The 23,850-nt window shown below is 42.2% G+C and overlaps 1 protein-coding gene across 1 annotated transcript in view; it reads right to left on the bottom strand.

The window, feature by feature from the left end:
* The window catches only part of hspa12a (heat shock protein 12A), a 205,575-nt gene extending 181,928 nt beyond the window's left edge, over window positions 1-23,647 (bottom strand). The window contains exon 1 of the mRNA XM_078564662.1: window positions 23,517-23,647. The gene's annotated coding sequence lies outside the window, so the exon portion shown is untranslated. The remainder of the gene's footprint in view (window positions 1-23,516) is intronic.
* Window positions 23,648-23,850: the final 203 nt, after the last annotated feature.

Raw genomic sequence — 23,850 nt, 5'->3', positions numbered from 1 at the left:
ACCGGTTAAAAGGAAGCCTGAGTCTCTGTGGTCATTGCGGGATCGGAGAGTGTAACATTACCTCTTCAGTATCTTAGGCTTTATTAATAGGGGCATTGAGTATATGACTAAGAAGGTCATGTTGAATTTGTATAAGACACTAGATAGCCCTCATTCCAAGGACTGCGAAATACAGCTTATGGACAACTTCAGAGACACACTATCAGCCTGGGGCTTAGATTGGGACTCAGCCTCACTCAGTCCTTCAACTGTCAGTGGCCTCGGCTCTGACAGCTGGTCAGGCGTGTGGTGCTTGAACCAGACTGTGACTCTGAATCCACCCCCAAGCACATACCCACTGAGGTGACAGTATCTGAGCTCTGATCACACCATCTTCAATGGAGCGGCTGCTCTGGTATCCTGCCAGCTCTAGCACCTCCTGCTCCACTACAGTCAAGATTGCTATGAGCAGAGTGCCACCACCATTCCGTTCTATCTCTCTGGCATTCTGGGCTTTTTTCTCCTGTGAAAACACAGGAGAATAATGTTAGTGACCACAAAATACCTAATCACTTTGCATGGTTGCTGCAACATCTGTGGCCAATGGCATATGTTATGATTATGAGATTTATAAGATTGTTATGTTTTTGGAATAATTTAATTGTGTCTTTAATTTAAGATAAAATGAAGGAGGTCATGCAACCTGTTCTGAAGTCTGCCTGACAGTAAACCTGGGTGGTTTGTTAGTTAGAGATTAAAGGGAAATTGATTTACTGGGAAGAAGGTACAAGGTGTTTACACTTGGAGACAATGGCAGCAGTCTGTGTGCTAACAATGAATAGACTCTGAACCTTCAAAGTACCAGGGAAGTGTTGAGAATGACAAGTTGCAAACGGTTGTGTTTTAAACTATCCATTTACTTCCAAGATAAAAGAGAGTTGATGTCTCAATGATAGCTAATCAGCATTTCTACGTGAAATCAAGGCTCATGTGATTCATGTTGACATAGAGATGGACTTTGAGAGGGGAAGGGTCTAAGATATCCCTCAAATAAGGTTAGTCTACCAGGATCTTGGAGAGCAGCTATAGGCAGCAAGGCACTGTGGTCCACCACGCATGTGGGAGCTCGTGCTTCAATTCGTGAGGAGTTAAAACAAAGCTGGAAGATTTGCCTAGCTTGCACTAGAGGAAGAATCTCAAGAGAAAAAACTTCACTGTGAAAGACAGTTTTAAAATAAAATTTCTGAGGATGAGAAAGGAAAAGAACAGAAGTAAATTCCCAGGAGCTAAGAATAACCTTGGACTGGTTCCAGGAGATTTGAATGTCTACTTAAAGGACAGTGTAAAGTAAAGCTGTGAAATGTGGTTTAGGTTGTGCTAAAAGTAAAAGGGGAGTGTTCTGTTTCATGGTTTAAAGTATAAGTGGCCTACAAAAATAGTGTTTAGCCAATCATGCTTTCAGTCTTTTGTTTCAGTAAAAGCCTTAAATTGTGAAATCTTGTAGTGTCATATTTTCAGCTATTAACTGGAAGTTTGAATTTCTTTTGAAAAGTTATTGGTCTCTACAGAGATTGTAACACATGTATGTGGCATTGGACCACTCTGGACCACCCTTGGACAGTTCCGTATTAGCAGGCTTGTGCCTCCTAACAGAGCTGCATCCATTCCTTTCCCAGGAGATGCTGCATCCTCCACCCATAGGCACCAACATTGTGGACTCTCTCCCCCCAGTATCCACACCATCATACTTACCCATATGCTGACTCCCCCAAAGAGTACTGAGGTTTGTCACTCACTCTGGCAGAGCAGAGAAGGTCGTTGACACTCTTGCTGCACTGCAGGCAGATTCACCAGATGAGCACAAGGCTGTTGACCTTCTCTGCGACTTCTATCCAGGCTAGCTTGATTCATTGGGTCTTTAGGAGATAGGACCTCCCACTTTGCCTGAGTAGCCCAGAGGGGAACATGCAAGGAGTAATTACTGAACTATGCAGCCACATGGGTTCTGACTTGCGGCATACCAACAAGTAGGTTCCACTGTGCCTTGGTTGGCCAAAACATTTGTAGCTGCTGGTATAAGGCTGACAGAGGATCCTTGGTATGAAGCAGAACGGTGCTGGTCTCAGGCTGAAGAGGGGTGGTCTAAGGCTTAAAGCGGTTTGTATCACACTGCTGGCTTCTTGCTGGCCACAGCTTTCTTCAGGGTTTGGGTGCTGGCAGCCCTTTAAACATGCTGCCTGCATCTCCTTCCAAATGAGGTGATGACAAGGCCACTGCCTCAAGTTCCACCTGTGGATGCAGAGCCATCAGCAACCCCACCTCTATCCATTAAATAGGCAGCTGCTCAGCATGAGATCACCCTGCAAGTGGAGGTCAGAGTGGGAGGGCTTTGGCTACCCGATTCAGGCAAAATTCCAGACATTAACTCTGCTTCTCTCCACAGATTCTGTCAGAACTGCTGATTATTTCCAGTATTTCCTGTTTTTGTTTCAAAAACTCAACTCTTTCGTCCTGTCTTTGGTCATGAAAGTCATCTAGCCATCATTTATATTTACTTGTCTGCACTGTAAACTGTTCTGAGAAGTTCTTTTATATCATTAGTGCCACATACATCATTGTAGTGTCACAATTTGTTTCAACATTGCAATGTATGCCAAAGATTGTAGAAAGAGGAACCCTGAAGGGCATGGTCGCAGTTACACAGTCACCAACAGGTTTAGCTCACAAGGGAAGCAAAACAGTGTAAAATAATGCATTACCAACATGGTTCAGGATTTCCTCCTGAACCCTGCAACTGGAGATAGAGAAAAATGTAGTAGACTGAAAAGTGTTAGCATCCAGGTAAGAAAATAAGGTATTCTTTGAGCTTTATACAGATGAACTACACTGGAATGAGAAAACTGGGGCATGCTAAGAAATTGAGCATGTATGGCTGATCCCTGACTAGACAGATGAATTATTTATGATCTCTGCAGCAAAAGTAAAGTAATTATTTTTAGCAGAAGTCAGACAGGGATTGGTAAAATATCAATTTAGAGGCTATGCTTCGTGCTTTAAAGATTCATTTTGCTGACCAAAGCAGGGCCATATATTTTCAAAACTAAATTAATTGAACTGATAGATGCAAGTACATCCTGATATTCCTCTTCAGAAGATTTGAAATATGCTTCCATTGTCTTTATTGGTAGAATTCAATCTCCCATTGAAACCTATCTGAGCTGACACAATGTACTTGCATAAAAGAAATTGTCCTGTAACTTTGAAGCATAAAAAGAATTAAAAGAGCAATAACGTCCAGGTTGGATTTATACAAGTCCTTTAGTTTAGCAATATTGCTTAGCTTTATAATGGATTTCCTATTCACAAAACTGCATGATGTGTGGAAATTAGTGTGAGTTACACAAGGAGCCTTGAAAATACTGCAGGTTAGTCAGTAGAAACGGAAATAGACTAGCCTCTGCAATTCCTGTGTTGTGATGCAGAAAAATCAGTGATCATAACAACGCTACATTAATGTTCCAATCCCAATGGATTGGAAAACCACTAATATAACTGCTCTATTCAGGAAAGGAGGGAGCGAGAAAGCAGAAAACTATGGGCCAGTTAGCCTAACATCTGTTTTAGAGAGAAGGCTTGAATTCATTATGATCTTGGTAGGGATCAATAACTTTTTTTTTAAAAGCAAGCGAAGTTCGAAATCCTGATTATTTACTAAGGGAATGAAGCCACAAGATTCCACAGCTTAAAGCAAAATATTTTTTTTATACAAGTGTCAACAAAGCAAACACTAAATATTATCTATCCTATGCTCTAACATCCAGGGTTAACATGCATTAAATGTGAATTAACAAACAAATTGTGGTTGAATATAAAGAATAAATTGCTCATTGAATGGCAGATACGACTAAGACAGGTCTTACGAATTGGCTCAGCAGTCCACTCAGATTTTGGTGATCACAATCAGTCACTAAGTCCTTCAATCTCTGTCTTCCTCGCAAGGAATTTCAGCTCCAATCCTAGTAGGAGCTAGTCTGATCCCCAGCCAACAGCAGCACATGAAAAACCTGGGTTCCATGGGATGGTCTTCACCATAAATGGCACACATCTGCAGAACCATCTGCTCAACTTGGTCTGGATGGCATTGATCAATTACTGTTGTCTTCAAGTAATAGAAACAGCTGCAGCAAGTCAGTCTCTTGGATTATTCTCAGATTCTGGATCTAGTCTCTTCTTGAGTCTTCATCAACTTTTCAGTTCTGCTCCAGTGGACTCAACATCTGCTACTGCAGGGCTTGGACTGATCCATGTCCTTTTATATCTTTCAAGAAGGTTTCAGTTTTGACTTCTCAACTTCAGCTTGCTCCTGATTTCCTTAGAGACTGGGAACTTCAGTTTCATTTCTGTATTTACCTTTTCTGTTTCCCTTAAGTTTCATTTTCAGTTCAGCTTCTGTTTTGAGGTAGAGTATGCCTCAAAAATATACAAATTTAATTTAAAAATATAGATTCCCTCACATCATTATTAAGGAGGTGAGAGCAGGGCGTTTAGAAAATCATAATACAATCAAACAGAGTCAACATTGTTTTGTGAAAGGGAAATTATGTTTGACTAATTTATTCCAGTTCTTTGAGGAAGTAATAAGCAAGGTAGTAATGGGGAACCAGTAGATGTGGTGCATTTGAATTTGCAAAAGGCATTTGCTAAGGTGCCACATAAAAGGTTACTACACAAGGTAAGAGCTCATTGTGTTGGGGTAACATATTAGAATGGATAGAGGATTGGTTAGCTAACATGGAGCAGAATTGAGATAAATGGGTTGTTTTCAGGTTGGCAAACTGTAACTATTGGAGTGTCACATGGATCAGTGCTGGGGCCCCAACTATTTACAATCTACATTAATGACTTGGAGGAAGGGACTGAATGTATGGCAGCTAAATTTGCTGACGGCACACAGATAGATAAGATAGCAAGTCATGAATAGGACACAAAGAGTCTGCAAAGGGATATAGCCAGTTAAGTGAGTGAGCAAAAATTTGGCAGATGCAGTATAAATGTGAGAAAATGTGAGCTTGTCACTTTGGCAGGAAGAATTGAAAGCAGAATTTAAATGGAGACTGGAGAAATCTGTTGTACAGAGGGATCTGTGTGTCCTGGTACATAAATCACAAAAATCTACCATGTAAGTATAGCAAATAATTAGAAAGGCAAATGGAATTTTGGCCTTTATTACAAAGGGAATGGAGTATAAAAGTAGGGAAGTCAGCTGTACAAGGCCTTAATAAGACCTCACCTGGAGTACTATGTGTAATTTTGCCTCCTTACTTAAGGAGGGATATAATTGCATTGGAAACAGTTTAGAGGAGGTTCAATCAGCTGATGTCTGGCATGAAGGAGTTGTCTTTCAAGGAAAGGTTGAGCAAGTTAGGCCTGCACTCATTGGGGTTTAGCAGAATAAGAGGTGACCTCATTGAAACATAAGATTCTGAGGGACTTGACAGGGTGATGCTGGAAGGATGTTTCTCCTTTGGTGGGAATTCTAGAACGATGGGGCACAATACATAAATAAGGGGTCTCCCATTTAAGACAGAGATGAAGAGGGATTTTTTTCTCTCAGAAGTTTATTAGACTTTGGAATTCGCTTCTCCAAAGAGCAGCGGAGGCTGGGTCATTGAATATATTCAAGGCTGAGTTAGACATATTTTTGATAAGCAAGGGAATCAAGGTTTATGGGTGGGCAGGCAGGAAAGTGAAGTTAAGGCCACAATCAGAACAGCCATGATTTTATTGAATGGCGGAGCACTTATGCTCCTATTTCTTATGATCTTATGACGCCAGCCAAATAGCGAAGTGCACTTAATTACAATGTAAAATTACAATGCAGTTGATATGCTTAATATTAATAATAATCACCAATATACATGTCCTTGCCAGCCTGAAGGTAGGCAGCACATGCAGATTCCATTTAAGTCACTTAAATAGTGGGTTCATAGCGTTTACGATCACTTTACACTCTTAATTTTAGACAGGCCATGGACAAGAGAAAGATCAGAAGACCAAGAAACTGAAAATGATGGATTCATGCTGTCCCATATGTTTCTTTGAAAGTTTGCACATTGAGATAAAGCCAAGTGCACAATCTTCCTTATAGTTAACTCACATTAAAGATTTTCTTTCAGTATCTTTTCTGTAGCATGTTCCTTTTTTGTGCAGCATGTGCCTTTTCACTGTCACTGACAATTAAAATGACAATACAGGCAAATCAAAATCACTGTCTCTTCCATCATTTCGAATTCTATGTCTGTGTCTATATTCGAGAGAAACAACTAAAAAAGATTCTATGCTTTCCTAATTAAAATGTCGTTTAATCCTCACCCAGCTTCAGGGACAGGAACTCTATATGACTGGCATACATTATAGTGAAAGCATTTTTGAAGACTTAAGGTGCATTTTATTTCTTACAATTGCTTTCTGCTTTATTGTACTGTCCTCTGTTTTGTACGATGTCCCAGAAAGTAAGGAAGAGAGGAAATTAGTGGATGACTATTTCTAGGCTGCTCTTGTTTACTTCCAGTGGTTAGATCAGGATCAGTGGTTGCAGAGCATTGCTGAATGCTTGCCTAGGCAATGGTTTATGGCTTAACAAGAACTAAATGGAAGAAAATAAGATAACATTTTAAATGTTAAAAATAGCTTCTTTTTACAGTTAACTCATATTTAACGTTTAAGATATATTACCATTAGCGGTCAACTATTAATAAAATGCAAAGGCCGTCATAGGTCCAAGAATAATGCTCAGTATCAGAAATCTGTGTCTCTCAGAAAGCCTAACTGTGTAATTTACAGAGGCTACAGGCTACATTGTTGTACACATATAATGACCATTCATCACTTAATTAAAAATATTATTTGTGAGGGGTAGAGATTAAACTTGTGCTACTGAATGAATATTGCTCCATACATATTGAGTTCCCAGTCTCTGTAATATTATCATGGGCAGGCACCAAACATAATTTAAAGGTTTCTTGCAAGGGTGTTAGGAAAATTGGGTACGATTAATAGAAACCTGGGAACTGATTGTATGGCAAGAAAGGAAATGGAAAAATAAAACATAATTTTTTTAAAATTTTGAAATTAGGCAATTACTTTGATCCCACCTACCATTTATAAGAGGATATTCAAATTCATACTCTCCTTAGACGCATCTCTAGGAGCTCAATGAGCTGTAGAATGCTTTCTGTGGGTAATTTTGGAAAATATACCTGAGTTATGCGTAGTGATATCATCAGCAGGTCTTTTTTTTTGGTGATGTTATTTCCTGTCAGTTTCCATTTATCACACACTCCTACAGCTGAGAAGCCCAATACCATTCCACAGTTAGTTGCTAGGAGGCACACAGAGCAGTCAGAGTGACCATGGCTCCGGTTTTCTTGTTCTCAATTTGAAGAAATATCAATGCATCTTTCAATGACAATGTTGAGATTGGCCATTCATGATATGAGGAATCAGAGGTGGAATTGTAACCCATGTTGCAACTTCATAGTGCTGTCTAATTCTATCCAATCAATGTATGAGGGATACCCATCTGTTCAGCTTTTGTTTTGCTCATGGCAGTGCCATAGTTATGTTCTACCTGACAATAATAGACCAGCTTGTGTAAAACAAATGCTTCTAGTGTAGCTTATGCGCCTAATCGAAGGGAAAATGTTTTACTCACAGGTTGGAAATGGATCTTAAACAACGAAAGGAATATTGTCTTTGTTCAATTAATCTTACTGGCTAGAATTGCAGGTTTAAAGATAAAGGATAGAGAAACGATGTAATTGTTTCTGAGATGTGAAGCCTGCAATTTGGATGTTGAATATGTATTATCAGCAAAATAAGCTTAGTTGAGGTGGATAACCTTCCTAATAGCCCTGCTTAGTCTTGTTGCTAACGTTTTGGTAAGCAATTTATATTGAAAGATTTTTGTCTATAGTTAATGTACAATAATGAATACTTTGCTGAGTAATGTATGTTACATGAATGCACTTACCATAATTCTTGTCATTGTCTCCTCCTATCAAATATCTAATAAAAGTGAAACCATTCTACTGACAAATTGAGACTGTTGGAAAGGCAAGTAAAATGCTGCACTCACAGAAAGGTTAATAAGTTGGAACAGGGATATTGGTACGAGAAAATAGAAATTATTTTATGCAGACCATGATTGCAAACAGTGTACCGTAAAATGGAATTACCATACTAAACTACCCTGTCTCAGTCCACATAGCTCTTATAATTATAATAATGATACTTAATGTCTCAGAATCAAAGTTGATCAGATGATAAACATTGCCAGTAGAAACCTTAAACAAAATGCAAGAGAATAGATGATTAATTTTGAGCCTACTCTAAAAGCTTAGAGCTTGAAAAGACTGGTGTGGTTTACATGAAGACAATGGCAGATTCTTTGCAAGCGAAGATCATTGAAGGCTTAACTCTGTGATAGTTGGCATGACTGTTGGTAACTGAAGAGGCCAATTCTTGATCTGGAGGCTCAAGAGCAGGTGGGGTATAAGAACTCTTGGTTTGGAAGGGCTTTGGTATAAGCAGATTCCTTCTGTGTCTTTGCCTATCTTCAGTAGCCTCGCATCTGTTTGTTTCAAACTTATAGGTTGCTTTCTTGGTTGTTGTGCACCAGCTGACTCGGTTGGCAGCCTCCTGCTCCCACACCCGTTTGTCAATGTCAGTCAGACAGAGCTGGCTTTTCAAAAATCCAATTTCTGTCTTTTTTGAACAAAAGGTCGAACAGGTGGGACACACCAAGGGGCTTAGAATAAAAGGATGAGAGACCTGACCCAGGGAGACAACTGGTCTTGAAGTGTTTGTGAGGTGCTTCTCAGTCTCGCTTACTGGAACATAGTTCACCATAAGGACTGCTTTTGGCATACTAGAATCCTCATATGTGTGACACATGTCATGCCCAGCACAATTAGCATTGTAAGAGAATGCATTTGATGCTGGGAAGATTGGCTCTGTTATGGACTTAATGTTTGTGATGTAGTCCTGCCATCTGATGTTCATGATAGATCAAAGGCAGCATTGGTGGGAGCGTTCCAGCAGTTGCATTTGCTTTCTGCACAAATCCCATGATTCTGACCCATACAAGTGGGTGGTAATGACAACTGCCTTGTATAGTTGAATTTTGGTAGAGATGCATAGTAAATAATTTCGCCAGGCATGCTTTGAGAGGCTGCCAAAGGAGCTGTTAGTTTTGGGCAGTTAATTGTCTATGTCCTAATAGGAACATAGAAAATAGGAGCAGGATTAGGTCATTCGGCCCTTCAAGCCTGCTCTGTCATTCAATATGGTCACGGCTGATCCTCTATCCCAATGCCACACTCCTGCTCTCTCCCTAAACCCCTTGTCGCCTTTAGAGTCTAGAAATCTATCTATTTCCTTCTTAAATATATTCAATGACTTGACCTCCACAGCCTTCTGTGGTAGAGAATTCCACAGGTTCGCCACCCTCTGAGTGAAGAAGTTTCTCCTCACCTCAGTCCTAAATGGCTACCCCGTTACCCTGAGACTGTGGCCCTTTGTTATAGACACCTCAGCCGAAGGAAACAGCATCCCTGCATCCAGTCTGGCCAGCCCTGTCTTAACTTTATACGTTTCAATGAGATCCCCTCTCATTCTTCTAAACTCCAGTGAATATAGGCCTAGTCGACCTAATCCTCTCCTAGTACGACAATCCTGCCATCCCAAGAATCAGTCTGGTGAACCTTCGCTACATTCCCTCTATGGCACGTATATCCTTTCTTAGCTAAGGGAACCAAAACTGCATACAATACTCCAGGTATGGTCTCACCAAGGCCCTGTACAGCTGCAGTAAGCCATCCTTGCTCCTGTACGCAAGCCCTCCCCCAATGAAGGCCAACATACCATTTGCCTTCTTAACCTCTTGCTGCACCTGCATGCTTGTTTTCAGTGATTTCAGTGGCATCATTTAAGATAATGCTGCCTGGATAGGTAAACTGTTCTACTACACTGAGGCTGATGCTGTCAATGCTGATCTGCAGTGGATTGTAATTTCCTCAGGCGATGATTGGTACAGAATTTCTGTTTTCTTTAGGCTAATGATAAGACAAAAGGCATTTCCTGCCTCAAGAGACAGTTTATAATGAGTTGCATTGCCTCCTTCATGTATGCCAGAAGGGTGTAATTGCCAGCAAACGGTAGCTCCACAATGAGCTCTTCTGAGGTTTTGGCATGTGTCAGTAGTTGCTGCAGGTTTAAGAGACTTCTGTTTGTTCAGAGGTAGATGTATATGCCCTCTGTCAAATCTGCCTTTGTCTTTGAAGCATCATACTCAAGAAAATGGAGAAAAGAGTTAATCCCAGAACACAATCTTGCTTGTCACCATTGAAAATAGGGAAGCCATCTGAGAGGACTCCATTTTGCTGGACTGAGCTTTTCTGGCCTTCGTGTAGTTGTGGGAGACAAAAGACAGGTAACTATAGGCCAATTAGCTCAACATCTGTCATTGGGAAAATGTTAGAGTTTATTATAAAGGATGTAATAGCTGAGCATTCAGAAATACATAATATAATCAAGCAGAGTCAGCATGGCTTCATGAAGGGGAAATCATGCCTAACAAATTTAATAGAATTCTTTGAGGAGGTAACAAGCAGGATAGATAAAGGGGAACCAGTAGATATAACATATTTGAATTTCCAAAAGGCATTCGATAAGGTACCACACATAAGGCTACTTAATAAGATAAGAGCCCATGGTGTTGGGGGTAGTATATTAGCATGGATAGAGGATTGGCTAACTAATAGTAGACAGAGAGTTGGGATAAGGGCGCCATTTTCAGGATGGCAACCTGTAACTAGTGGAGTGCCACAGGGATCAGTACTGGGGCCACAATTATTTAAAATATATATTAATGACTTGGATGAGGGAAGTGAATGTACTATCACTAAGTTTGCAGATGACACAAAATACAGTGGGAAGGCAAGTGGTAAGGATGACACAAAGAGCCTACAGAGGGATATAGACAGGTTAAGTGAGTGGGCAAAAACTTGGCAGATGGAATATAATGTGGGAAAATGTGAGGTTAAGCACTTCGGCAGGAAGAATAGAGGAGCTGAATATTATTTAAATGGAGAAAAACTGAAAAAAGCTGCAGCACAGAAGGATTCGGGAGTCCTCGTGCATGAATTGCAAAAAGTTAGCATACAAGTTCAGCAGGTAATAGGAAAGGCAAATGGAATGTTGGCCTTTATTTCGAAGGGAATGGAGTATAAAAATAGGGAAGTCTTGTTAAAACTATACAAGGCACTAGTTAGGCCACACCTAGAATACTGTGAACAGTTTTGGTCCCCTTATCTAAGGAAATATATACTGGCATTGGAGGCAGTCCAGAGAAGATTCTCTAGGTTGATCCCGGGTATGGAGGGATTTTCTTATGAGGAGAGGTTGAGTAGGTTAGGCCTGTACTCCTTGGAGTTTAGAATAATGACAGACGACCTTATTGAAACATATAAGATTCTTAGGGGGCTTAGCTGGGTAGATGCTGAGAGGTTGTTTCCCTTTGTGGGAGAGTCTAGGTCCAGAGGGCATAATATCAGAGTAAGGGGTCGCCTATTTAAGACAGAGGTGAGGAGGAATTTCTTCTCTCAGAGGGTAGTGAATCTGTGGAATTCTCTACCACAGAGGGCTGTAGAAGTTGGGTCATTAAGTATATTCAAGGCTTAGATTGATAGATGTTTAATCGGGAAGGGAATCAAGGGTTATGGGGAAAAGGCAGGAAAATGGAGTTGAGGATTATCAGATCAGCCATGATCTCATTGAATGGCGGAGCAGACTCAATGGACCAAATGGCCTACTTCTGCTCCTATGTCTTATGGTCTTAAACCATCTCAATACTAAACCTGCTCAATGAAATTCCTACCTCAGCACTAAATCCCCTCAATAACTCACCTCTAAATAAAATGAGCGCACTGATCATGATCCCACTCCCACTACCGGGTCTTGGAGCTGGTGAAACTGCTGCTCAGGCCGCCCCAATAGCACCATCCCAGGCTCAGGCCCCACCCAGCCTGGGTACCAGCCCTACCTCTGTCTATACTACATCAGAAGCTTCCAACCCAGACAGCTAACCTAACTCTTGACCCACTGTGATTCAGGTGTACATATATATTCATAAATCATATTCTGTGATTTTCATAATATAGTATATAAATATGGCTTTATACAATGATTGTATGTAAATGACTATAGTGAGCCTATTTGAATAGGCATTCTATATAATCATTAAGGTCCCGCTGTACAATTCACAGAACAAGAAGAACCAAGTCACCACAATCACCACCTGCACGTGCATCAGGATAGATATGGACATTTTATGGCAATTACACAGTGAGGTGTTTGTGGAGACACAGCACAAAACATCAGTGATGAAACAGCACCTGTAGCGGTTGTTGATGAATGGCCAAGATGGTAAAACGCAGAAGTCTATCTATATTACTTCCCTACATTGCAACTGTGACTACACTTCAAAAAAAATTCATTGACTGTAAAACGTGTTAGGATACCTCAAGTTGTGAAAGATGCTACATAAATTCAAGTTCTTTCTTTCATTCTTTCTTTACATAGAAAGATAAATTCTCATACTTTTGCTTACAACAGTAGAATATCTAGATATACCTTAGTGGGCCTGATTGCCAGCAGATTGGTTCTTTGCCTTTATACACCAACAATGGGCGGTGGTTTACTTAAAGTGCAAATATGTTACTCTGCACTACAGTTTGCCATTGAGAAGGGAGCAACAACAGTAACAACTGCAGTGATAATCTTAGTGAAAGGACATAGACAGAATATTGTTTATAAATGATCCCATTGCTTATATGGATGTCTTAAGGTTACACTTTTATCTATAACTTCTGACGAATTTCAGAGACTTTGTTTTAATTTCACCTATTTGTGAAGCTATGTGAAAGGAACTAGATATAAGTAAAAATTATTGTTGTGATCCCTGTGCAGAAGCAGTGAAGGTTAGTTCTCTGTTTAATTCTTACATTCTTATTAAAATATTTTCTTTAGCACCAGTTAGATAACTCCATCATCTTCAGCTGACAGAACAACAATTATGCCAGCCAAAAATACTCAGGGTTCACATTCCTGGACCCTAATTGAAGCATATGTATGCATATGCATACGAGATGGGGTCAAGATTGGGTTTGGTTGTGATGCTCTGATTACCAAGTTCACTGACTAAACAATAACATGAAGAGTGCTTGCATGATTGAGGTGCCAAGTCTATCACTTGTAGATTTGTATCGCAGCATAAATTAGCATATTCAGAGAGAAAAAAAATTGATGGATGGGGAAAAATATAAATCAATATATGTGAATCAGATTGATTTAGCTATTTTTTCCAATAGTACATTTTAGCAGTGCTGGATTACAGTCTGACATTTCAGATCAATTTTTAATGACAGTCAACTTTTGAACAGAATTCAGGTCTTGTGGCTTAGGCAGTAGCACCACTAGTACTGAACCAGAATGCTCTGAGTTTGAATCCCACTCCAGGGCTTGTTGACCATGAAGCACCAGCCAGTGCTGCAGGGAAGCCAGTGTGCAATTCTGCAAGTCCCCAACTAGGATAAATGGGATTAGCAGCAGGAAGGGCATCTGGCTGTAAAGAAAAGCACCCACCAAATCCCAAAATGTTGTTTGATATGAATGGAGATGGAGAGGCATGATTAACCAGCACTGTGGTGACCCCATGCAACATGGGAAAAAGCTGAAGGAGTCAACCTTTGATCAGACCAGTACTGTAAGTATTTAATAAAAACAAAAAGTGAACATACTCAGCAGGCATTTTACATACTTCAAAAAACATCCTTAAGAGAATTTGTTCATGGTTTCATCACGATTTGTACATTCCTATTTACAAATTGAGTATAGTTCATGTCCATATAATACTGAGACTTTGCCCACAGGAGTAAAACCAAGATCTTCACTGGATGTTGACACTCTAGATAACTAGCTCTTTTTAAAGATTTGGATATTTCTTGAAGTGCGCATTTGGTTGAATTACACAATCATCACCTTAGCTATAGTGGAGCATCCATGGAAACCCCATTTCTTCAGGGTTTTTGGGAATTTTCAGTTGAAGTTATGGCAGGCGATTAGGAGAACTACCTCTGAAATTTAGCCCAATATTTTAATTTTAATATTTGTTCTTTAAATAGAGATGGTGAGATTAGATAAGCATTTTAAAACTTAGATTGATTATAATAGAGAACTGTCATTTTAAATTATTTCAGAAGGCTGAGTTGAAGTGGATGGATGGGGGGTGTACACATGATAACACTGATTGTATCTTGTTTGTGGAATAAGCAGGTTTGGCGGGCAAATAGCATTTTCTTTTTGCATGCTTTCCAATATTCTACTGCCACTTATGAAACTAGATAGCTGAATGCGCTAACAAATTATAATTTCACCTATGGGTCAAAGCTTAGATAAACCTAAGCTGAATGAAACCCTGCTGTCTCTGGCTGACTAATTTAAGGACAGTTACTGGTGAATGTGAATACGAAGCACAAAACAGAAGCTGTAACTCTGGGAGTGATTTTCAGCTTCGGCAGTTCACCTGCCCACTATAGAAGCTGCCTGATTTTTCAGCCCATTGAAGGTCCAAGGGGGTAGACTCTTCATGAGAATTATACTCAGGATGGATCCATCCGTTGGGAGAAAAGCAAGGAAAATTGAAGGGAAAAAAATCAATGGTAATGGTTATAAATTTTGAGAAAGTTTCACATTTCAGTCAATTCTGCTACCTATAGCTTTACATAGGCACACTCATCAACTCTGCAGAGGTCACAGGAAACTATAAAGAGACAATTACAATTGTCCGTAAATGTCTATGGATGTGTTCTTGGTAAGCCAACCATATCTTGAACCATCAGAAATTGAAATGATTACATACAGAACTACCTCAGTTACAACAAAAGGAATTTCACGAGTGCCAGTGCAGCACATTAAATGCGACAGAGTGGAAGTTCCTGTCCTCACCATAGCCCCATCCCAAATCTGGGCAAACAAGTCACATATAAATTAGGAGTAAACATCCATGCCAGCAGTAGTGCTAATGGGTGCACGATGCCTCTTTTTTTATTAGCGACGAACTTGCACTTAAGGAAGAACTTTAATAAAACAAAACATCCCAAGGCAATTCACAAAGGATGAAGGATTGGACACTTGTAGTTAGGGAAAGCAAATAAAAGGTGTGATCTAAAAATAGGTTTCCAAGAGACTTTTGAAGATGGCAAGATAATTTTAAGATGGTTAATAATACCATTGAAATAGCACACAAGGAAACTGCATATGAACACTTTATGCATTCATGCATTACTCTTCCTCCAACCTTTGCCTTTTACTTTATCTTATTTTTCTTTTGTTCCAGTTTGCATTTCATATTTTGTGTGCAAAAATTAAAAAGCAACAATCATCTCATGACCACCACAGCAAAATAATTTGTAAAAGGTTTTGCCCTTTTCACATTTATTTCACTTTTTCAGTCTTTGGCAGTATAGTTTTACTGATCTTTTGGAATAAACAATGATGTCTGGATGCGAGCCACAAAGGAATTTTGTATTGTCTATTGCAGGTTGCAGGAACAAGATTCCAGGACCCAGAGACCAAAGACAAAAAGAATGGTAACGTAAAAAGAAACAATGTCCTTTCCTTAGTTCTGAAATATTTTAGCTCAGATCATCCAGATGTTGTAAGATTTAAAGCTTTGGGGTGCTTTAGATTTCTCAAAATAGAATTTTGCTTCAACTTATATTTTAGTGAATTTTTGTGTTCATCAGGGTTATGGATATTAATGTTGTGAGTGGAATAGATACATTCCAGCATCGGAAATTCCCAGGTCAGATACAAAATAGGTTACATGAAGAGTAGCATACAGGAAATTTTAAAAGAAGGAAAACCTTATTTGACCTAATCAGTCCTAACATTCATAGGTCAACATAACTAGTTTCTACAATACTCAACATGTTAATATTTGATTCTACTAAATTACAAGAAAAAGCTGCATTATTGGGAACAAAAACACACAGAAACACAGCATACAGAAATAAGCTTTATTTAACTATAGCATAAAGTAAAACCAATGGCTCCTTTACCCTGTAATGTATTATATATTGTTCTCAAAGTATTAATCTGAACTAGCCACTACATTTGGTTTGTCAAACATAGTTTTTAAATTGAAATTGCATATTATATATAAAATATTTAATGCAAAATTGCTTAATAAAGGCTGTTTAAAAAAGACTCAAATGAACACCATAACAGCTCTCAAAAAAAGTGGCTTGATCTGAACTTTGTCTTTATAGCACACACAAGGCCAAGTTTAATGTTCCCCCACTCGGAGGCTGGGGGGGAGGGGGGGTCCATATAGTGACATGGGAAGACAAGGGGTAGAAAGGCTGTCACTTTCCTGATGCCCCCAATTAAGTGCAGGGCAGGAACAGTCGAGAATGGCTTTCCCACCTTGAAGCAATTGGGTCCTTATGTGGCCACTTAAGGGCCGCCAAGGACCTCATCCCGCTGCTACTGGTAATCAAGCAGTGGTGGGTGAGGACTGTGCTATCTGGGCAAACTGCCAGGTAAACCCTGGCAGGCATGACTACAGTCTGCTGGAGGTTCCTCCTTCTTGGGCATCCTGTGCCCAATGGAGAGACCTGCCAGGAGCAAGGGTGGGAACTGCTGGAAGATACTCTCCCTCCCCTCTATCTACAGGACCTCCTGTGTTCCGGGACTCCAGCAACAATCCTTCTCCTGGGGACCTCCTGTAGTACCAGCAATGGTCATCACTCTTGATGCTGCCGATACTGGAGAGCTACCAGCCTCTGTTTGACCAGCAACTCACAGAGGAGGAAATTTCCCCTGCAGGAGCTAGGAACCCGATTGGGATTTAATCCCGACTAGGTTCCCAGAAATGGCCAGGGCAAAGTTTTAACAAGCTCTCCAGCTGATGGATGGGCCCAGCACCATGTCAATTAAATTCCACCCACATTGTGTCAAATTTTATAGTTCATCAGTTCAAATCCAATCTCTGTAGTCATTGTTGTAATACAAAAATTACTGCAGTTAAATTTGCACACAAGAAACTCCCACAAGCAGCAACATGATAATGACCAGATAATCTGTTTTTGTGATGTAGATTGAGGGATAAATATTGATGAGGACACTGCAGCTCTTCGAAAAGCTTATATAATTGATTATGCGTGAACTACTCTACCACGTTTGCTGTTTTGTTTTCATGTAATTCTGGAGCTTTTACCCCCTCTTGTGGTACAGTTTGCTCTGTTAGCTTAAATCTTCTACAATGACATGTTTTAACCTTATACAAGATTAACGATACAAGATCCTAGTGAGATAAGATGACTACAAAGTATTACAAAATTAGTTTAGACTATCGTTGTTAATCTCATGTATTGTAGAACATCTAATTGAGGAGATTCACATTCAAACACAGAGCCAGATATTTGCAGAGTTGCAAAGATTCTTTAGACCTTTAAAAATGGCAGGTGGTACCCGGATGCAGAAGTCCTGCCCCCATATCTGGCAGATCCCATTTTTGCCAGTGGGGGAAAGGGGCTAAATTTCAAAAACTACAATATTCTCAGCAGGAGGTGGAGTTCACAGTCTTATTGACAGTTTCAAGAGGCTATTATAGGATTAGGGGTATGAACAGCAGTTTGTTTTTAAAAGAAATTAACCAGGAGGTTTAAATGCTTTGAAGTTTTCATGAATGCGAGTTTTATTTTTCACTAGTCTTTTTCAGTCTGCACGAGAGCTGTATTAGATTATTAGAAAGTCAATTTATTTCATCTCCACGTGGCTCCCAAGGTCTGCCCATGGTGGATACTGGGTGAGTGGCTATGTAGTTGGTTTGGAGGGTATGAGGAGCCATGGGGGGGTGGACGGAGAAGTGAGGGGGTGTAAGGGGTGAGGACTAGAAGGCCTAAAATCTTCTAAAAGAACTGGGAGTTCCAGGGAACTGAAGTGGGCCTTCTAACCAGCCCACCTCAGCACTCGCTTGTCCTGTGGCCCCCTGCACTCTGCTTCTGGGGTTTGCAGGCCTGACTCCATTCCACATCAAAACCTAATCCCCTCCCCTGCACCTAAGGACAAAAATCTCGCTTTTTAGAGAGGCTGGAATTTTCCCTACTCAAGCTACCTGCCTCCGTAGCCAAAATCCAGCCCTTAATGTACTCATAACACCATCCAGATTAATGAGGCTTCATTCTGCTTGGCATCCTTGATTGCAATATACATATACAGCTTGCAGAATGCATATTCAATAATGATTATTAATATGTACATAACAGTAAATTCAAGACCCCACACCACTGGTGGAAACTTGTGTTCAATAAGTGGTTTGTCAGAAAGTTGTTGTGTATGGCAATAATCATGAAGAGACCTTTTGTAAGTATTCTCCAAGTTTAAGAAAAGTCTCATATTACAGGGATTGCTGATGTGTATTAAAGTCTGAATGGCTAGTTTGTGAATGTTACAATTCACAGTCTATTTCAAACCAATACAAAAAGAGCCATCACAAGCCTATTCGCTAAAATGGGAAAAATTGTCCCAAAATTTCCAATGTGTCAGAACGCCTATGTCTGATGCTGATCGGACAGAAAACTGACCACTTGCCTGCATACATTGAAAAGGCTCGGATGTCCGATCCACCACACAGAATAACTCCCTCAGCGCAAGAATGCATGCAAAGAGCAGCAAAGAGAATCAGTGCAGAAGCCATGCCCCCTTTTTACAGCACTAGCTGCCATAAGTTAAGTTTAAATGTCCAGTGTGAATGCTTGTGAATGGGTGATGGATGAATGAGTAGGATGGTAGGATGAGTAGGTAGGTAATGTGGCAGGTAGATGAGGTGGTAAGTGAGTAAGGTTGCAGGTCAGCAGGTGAGTGAGGTGGTAGGTGGGTAGTATAGCAGGTGAGAGAGGTGGCAGGTGGCTAGGGTGGCAGGTGGGTGAGGTGGTGGGGTGGCAGGTGGGGAGGTGAGTAGATGGGTCATGTCAGGACAGGTTGTCAGGTCAGGGGCCAGTCAGGTCAGGTTGGGGTGCAGGGAGTCAGGTGGAGGGGCCTAGTCAGGACATGTTATGGGGAATCTGAGGAGTGGTGGGGTTGGGGGAGGGATTTGGGTGGTGAGGCTAGGTCAGGTCAATGTGGAGTGAGGGTTCAGAGGCGTAGGAGCTAGTCAGGTGGGGCTGGGAGGGAGTGAGGAGGGTCAGTGGGGGTGGGGAACGGGGACGGCGGGGGAAGCCTGGGGGCTCAGTATAGTTACCCAGGAGTTGGGACTAAGATTTTCCAGGCAAGTTGAAACTGTCTAAAGTCTCCGACTTTAGCTCAGACTCAAAAACTTTTTTGGAGTATCCTGGAGAGCAGGGAAATTGCCCATCAGAAGGTCAAACTTCCTGGGAAATTTCCATGGAGTCAGTGCATTGCGGTTTCTACATGGTCCGTCGATCTGGAGGATGGAAGATCTGGGCCATTAATTTTAAGAACAGGAGGAAATGTTGGCTCTGAAATTATCAGGGATTCTACCAACCTTTGCTATAACTTTGGTGGGAGACCAGCAGAACCTCCTTGGAAACAATTATTGGTTACAATGGATCTCTGCATAGAACTACAATCCTCAGATAGGTGCCAATCATCGGTGATTTAAAACATCAGATTTTTCTTTGATGTTCATTTATTTTCTGGCAGTTTTAGGCAATAAAGTTCATAAAACATGGTAGGACTACATTAACCTCAACTCTGTCAGTTAAAAAAAATCAGATTTCTCCTCCAGAAATACTGTTGCATCATTCCCCTTGAACACCTCCTTGGAGCCTATTTTGCCAGATTTAAAGAGGATCAAAGGGAATGCCTAACTCTCCTGCTGCTTTCTTCCATTTCCACATCAGATTTGAGCCAAATCATTACGAATCCTCTAAAAAGTAATGGACAAGGAACACTGAGCCAGGTGCCTATTTGAAGAGAACATTTTATTTATTAGATCTACAGGTTGATTTACTTTGACTATTTCACTGTTTGTTGCTTTGTAGGATCTGTCTGGACTTTTATTGCCCTGTTTAGCCAACTCTGCAAGAAATGCAGTTCTAGGCTGGGGACAGGGATTTCCCTACGGGAATCCTTCTATTTTAGGGAAGTTAAAACAAAGTAGACAAACAATGCTGTTTCCTAGCAATATGAGGCATGTAGAGAGAAAGAGCAAAACAGCTTGAGTTCAGTTGGTCAGCAGCCACCTCTCCCAAGGGACTACCATCGATGAGGAAGTCCAACACCAAGTCAACTGTGCCAGCGGTGCTTTCTTCAATCTGTACCAACATGTTTTGGACAACAGGGACCTTTGGGTGTCAACAAAGGTTCTGGTTTATAAAGCCGTTGTGTTAAACACCCTCCTCTACTGCAGCGAAACATGGACTGTCCACTAATGCCACATTAAGATTGTCAAGAGCTTCCATCAGTGGCAATTGCATTGAATCCTGGGGATCAAATGGGAGGACCGCCAGACTAACTCTAGCATCCTCCATGAAGCTGCGTCCGCCAGCATTGACGCCCTGCACCTGCGGAACCAATTCTGATGGATGGGCCATTGCGTCGGATGTCCGAAAACTGCCTCCCTCTGCAGGTTCTCTTTTCATTGCTCTCCGCTGGCCAACACTCAAAAGGTGGCCAAAGAAAAAGGTATAAGGATTCACTCAAGGTCGCCATAAAGCACAGAGGCATTAACACCACTGACTGGGAGGAGAATGCTGCCGATTGCTCTGCATGGCACCACCTGCTCCATCAAGGCACAAGTCACTTCGAGGCTCAGCGACTCAACAGTGAGGTGGAATGGCGGCAGCAGAGGGAGGAGAAGGAAGCCAATCTGGGGCTGCGATTTCCACTCCCCTGCGCAACAACGTGCCCCCCCGCTGTGGGAGAACATGTGGGTCCAGAATTGGGCTCCTCAGTGATCTGAAGTCTCACCAAGCCTGATGGAGGTCATCCTCAATTCCAAGGGACCGCCGATGACGACAACGATCTACATGACTCAGTACCCTATACATTCAAACACTCTTACATAGTGCTCCCCCTGTTGCGTCAGAGGAGGTGGAGGCAGTCTGCTTAAATTTTTGGCTATCTAGTTGTAAGGACCATGGCTGTTGGCCTAGTCATGAAGGGACCCATTGAGGTCCCTCCTGGGAGTTTGCTACCTGCATCGCTGCAGGGCCAGCCATTGTCACTGGGGCCTGCATCAGAGACGATCCCTCTGTCAGAGGGGCCGGGGTAGTCGAGGATAATCAGGATACCTCAAGCTACATGGAGCACTCTTGCACATCCTCAGCCCTTGGTAGGTTTTCTTTCTGGTTTGAGGGAGTCTTCTACTCAGGCGAAGCTGGCATCCCCTGCAGCCACTTTTGGGCCACCTGCATGACTTTCCTGTTCCGGAAGTTTAGCACTTCATGTATTCCAAGGACATCAATGCTCAGATCCTGAACTGACTGGTCCAGACAACTTAAAGTGCCCTGCACTCTGTGCAAGACATTATGCACTCCTGAATGCACCACAGGTGCTCCATATGTGGCTCTCCATGAGGTTCCCCACTCTGTTATAGAAGGAGCTCATGCCCTCATGCCCCGAGACATGGTCAAGCTCTATGGGCTCCTCCATTTGTAGTCCATGAGCCCGCACCACCTCAGGGAACTCTGACAGATGGCTACACATCTGCTGTTTCTCCAAGTACTTAACCCCAAACTGAGACTCATGAGGCCATTCCTCACTGCCCACCAAAGCATCAATGTGACCATCCTTCCAATTCTGAGAGGATATGTCAACAGGCCCCTCTGCCTCAGACACCTCTTCCTGCAAACTAACGCTGTTCTCCTCACCCAGTCACCATTTCTACTCGTGGCACGTACCCACCAAGATGCTAGTTTCTGCACTGGTGGATGGTGCGTTAGTCAGATGAGTGGTGCATCCTCAGACAACTCTTTCTCCTGATGTCCGAAGGATTCCTCAGTTTGTGAGGGTGCTCGGACACAAAAGGAGCTCATGAGAGTTAACCTCACAGACTCTGAAGGCTCTGCAGTGCTCAGCATGCTCTCAGATGAGGTGTCATGCAAAGCCAGTGCCCTCCCACTCCACAAACGCACCGTCCCCATCCAACTACCGCCACCACACCACGCACATATAAGCCCCTTCAATGGCCATGAGCACCTGGAATGAGGGTCTCACCATCACCAACTTGTTCATATGATGAGACCCTGGCGATCTCCGCTGCTATCTCAATGCCCTTATTGTCTGCAGCATTGGTGTGTCACCCGCAGTCCAGGCCATCTGCCTGTTTCTCCTGCAAGGACAGGAGGAAGAGGGCGTTCAGGCAGTGTGGTCTTGCATGGAAAAGGGCAGCTCTTCCTAATTGGTTTGAGACTCCATGCAACCATCTCCAAATGACTCCAGAACCACTGAACACTTTGTGAGTGTCCTGGGTATGCACCCCTCCAAAGTTGAGGAGCAGCATGTGCCCTCTCAGCTGCTGTAAATTCTGCAGGCGGTGTGCCAAGGGCCTCTTGGACTAGTTGGAGGCCTCGCTTATCTTTCAGATGTAGAAGGTCATCAATCGTTTCTGGCAGTGAGACCATGTGCTGCTCCCTAGTGGCACTTACAGCATCAGCAATCTCCAACCAAACTCTCTTGGTGATTGCTAGTGACATCTTGTAGTCTGGGTAATGAATCTGACACCTCTCCCGGACTGCCTGAATGAGGAGCTGCAGGTCAGTTAAACTGCAGGTCTGCCCGCTAAACCTGGACAGGTCGAGCCCCAGCTCCCTTGACTGCTGGCTGGTTGAGACATTCTAGCATTAGAGTACATGAAGCACATAGGTCAGCATGTGTGTAAGCTACATGCCTGGTACATCAGCTAGGCATGGTTATATGATGCGAGGGGCTCGTGGATCTTGGTTTGAATACTAGTGATGGATTGGCATTGTTTGGCTTGGTGGCCTCACTTTATGAGGGTGCATGCCAGCACAGCATGGCCTCATGCTCTGCGGCAATGATCTCGGAGCTCTTTGAAGTGCACACTTGCATCAGGATGGTGTGCGGCTGAGTGGCATTGCTCTGTGGTTGTCTTCTTCTGTTGCGGGTGAAGGGATAGGGGTTCCATGAGGGGAAGTACAGGTCAGGGCTGAATGCGGGGAGCAGCCGCTGAGCTTGGCTGCTGTGTTCAATTGCTTTGACCTGCTGAAGCTACACGTCAGATCGCAGCTACTTGCAGGAGAGAACACAGACAGGTTGAACCACCCGGACAGTTGTGATGCGGCTCTCAAGGAGCAGAATGAAAACTCCAAGGAGCCTGCAATGGTTTGGGACTTAGGGGTTCTTTCATGCTGACTCAACTTTCACAGGGTCAGCAGCCCATTGGACATGCATCGAGGAGAGAGATTGCTAAAATAAAAAGCACTTACACTTTGAGTTGCAGGCAGCACTTTAGATGATTTTGCTCCGTGGAACCTGTGGACACCTGAGAACTCGGGCAGGGGATTTAAAGATCGGATTTTATCCGACCCGCTCCGATGTCGCCCTGTTTCCAATTCCGCCTCGAGCTTACCACTGAAGACGGCAAGTCCTGGCTCAGTTCATAGCACCCTCGCCTTTGAATCAGAGGGTTGTGGGTTCATGTCCCACTCCCGGAAACCAAGAACTGTGATTGTACTCGAAAGAGTTGCAATCTGTGACTGTTGATAACTCGAAAGAGTTTGAGAAAGAGAAAGGCAGAAAAAAGTGAATTAGGGAGGGGGG

The sequence above is a fragment of the Cetorhinus maximus genome, chromosome 20 (assembly GCF_964194155.1).
Source record: "Cetorhinus maximus chromosome 20, sCetMax3.hap1.1, whole genome shotgun sequence".
NCBI classification, from domain to species: Eukaryota; Metazoa; Chordata; class Chondrichthyes; order Lamniformes; family Cetorhinidae; genus Cetorhinus; species Cetorhinus maximus.
The sequence above is the reverse complement of the archived record's forward strand: the minus strand, read 5'-3'. Positions and strand labels throughout refer to the sequence as shown.